The sequence below is a fragment of the Pongo pygmaeus genome, chromosome 8, assembly GCF_028885625.2.
Source record: "Pongo pygmaeus isolate AG05252 chromosome 8, NHGRI_mPonPyg2-v2.0_pri, whole genome shotgun sequence".
NCBI classification, from domain to species: Eukaryota; Metazoa; Chordata; class Mammalia; order Primates; family Hominidae; genus Pongo; species Pongo pygmaeus.
The window spans coordinates 73298934-73301205 of NC_072381.2; positions in this window are offsets into that span (position 1 = coordinate 73298934).

Here is a 2272-nt window from a genome sequence, read left to right on the forward strand (position 1 = left end):
GGTATCAGAGTGAGACTCTGTCTCAAAAAAAAAAAAAAAGTATATATATACACATATATACACGTGTGTATATATATGTGTATATATATACGTGTATATATATATTATATATATATATATGTATATATATATGGACCCAAGGTGCCCAGCATTTTGAAGTCTGCTCTTGCTCACATAGCTGCAGCCGTGGTTAATAAGGTTCCCATTAGGATAAAGTGTTGTGTACTGAAAGGACTCTTTAAATGCCGGGACCCTAAAGACTCCATTGAGGGTCATCCTACCAATGCTGGTTTTTAAGCAAGGCCACTTCTCAGAGTTTCCAGACGGAACCCAAAAACATGTTCTGCCTCCCGTCCTAATCTCTACCTCAACTACGTTAGTCTCAGCTGATACTCAATGAAGATATTCTCCCCAATATTCACATCTTTTTTATTTGTTATGTTAATTGACAAACAAAAATTGTATATATTTATTGTGTACAACATAATGTTCTGGAATATGTATACATTGTGGAATCCCTAAATTGAACTAATTAGCATGCATTACTTCACATACTTAGTGTTTTCTGTGGTGAGAACACTTAAAATCTACTCTCAGTGATTCTCAAGAATACAATACATTGGGCTGGGTGCGTTGGCTCACGCCTGTAATCCCAGCACTTTGGGAGGCCAAGCCAGGGGTCACCTGAGATCAGGAGTTCAAGACCAGCCTGACCAACATGGTGAAACCCCGTCTCTACTAAAAATATAAAAATTAGCTGGGTGTTGTGGTGCACACCTGTAATCCCAGCTACTCAGGAGGCTGAGGCAGGAGAATCACTTGAACCCCGGAGACGGAGGTTTCATTGAGCTGAGATTGCGTCACTGTACTCCAGTCTGGGAGACAGAGTGAGACTCCATCTCAACAACAACAACAAAAAAGAATACAATACAGTGTCATTAAGTATAGTCAAGGCTGAGCATGGTGGTGCATGTTTGTAGTCTCAGCTACTGGGGAGGCTGAGGCTAGAGGATTGATTGAGCCCAGGAGTTTGAGACTGCAGTAAGCTGTGATCATGCCATTGTACTCTAGCCACTGTCTGAAAAAAAAAAAATTAACTATAGACATCATGTACAATAGATCCTTTGAACTTATTCCTCTTAACTGAAATCTTGTCCAGCATTTGCATCTTAATAAAGGATGATAATCATTGAAGGACTGATGATCATCTTAGTATTTAATCCTCAAGCCAGGATGAGGTAAGGGGTGTGGTTAGTAGAGAGGGAGGAAAAGACCGTTGGGGGCAAGCAAGAGCTTGCTCAATATACCTCAGTTCAAAACCACACTCTTGGAATACGGGGCTTGCATTGGGATCCTCCTTGTTCTTTTTTTTTTTTTTTTTTTGAGATGGAGTCTCACTCTGTCACCCAGGTTATAGTGCTATGGCATGATCTTGGCTCGCTGCAGCCTCTGCCTCCTGGGCTCAAGCAATCCTCCCATCTCTCCTGAGTAACTGAGACCACAGGCGAGTGCCACAACGCCCAGCTGATTTTTTGTATTTTTGGTAGAGACAGGGTTTCTCCATGTTGCCCAGGCTGGTCTTGAACTCCTGACCTCAAGTGATTTGCCTCCCTCGGCCTCCCAAAGTGCTGGGATTATAGGTGTGAGCCATGGCACCTGGCCAGGGATCCTCCTTCTTCTGTGTGACTAGAAGACACCCCCCCGTCTCAGAGGCCCATCATTATAGTGTGATTAGGGGGAGTCTGTGCTCAGCCTGATTAGCCCACTCAAGCTCACTGCCAAGAGCCATCCTCTTGGTCCTTAGAACTGCACTGTCCTACGTGGTAGCCCCATGTGGCTGTTAAAAACTTGACATGCAGCTGGTCCAAATTGAGATGTGCTGTATTTGTGAAATATACATTGGATTTGACATAGTAAGGAAAAAAGAATGTAAAGTCTCATTAATAATTTTTTATATTGATTATACATTGAAAAAATAATATTTTGGATATACTGGATTAAGACATATTGTAAAAATTAATTTCACATGTCTTTTACTTTTTAAAATATAGTTACTAAAAATTTGAAATTATGTTTGTGGTTTGCATTATATTCTGTTGGACAGTGCTGGCTTAGAAAATGGTAACATTTTTAAAATTAAGGAAATTTTTTTTTTTTTGAGATAGGATCTTACTTTGTCACCCAGACTGGAATGCAGTGATGCCAGTCATAGCTCATGCAGCCTTGAACTCCTGGGCTCAAGTGATTCTCCATCCTCAATCTCCAGCCTCAG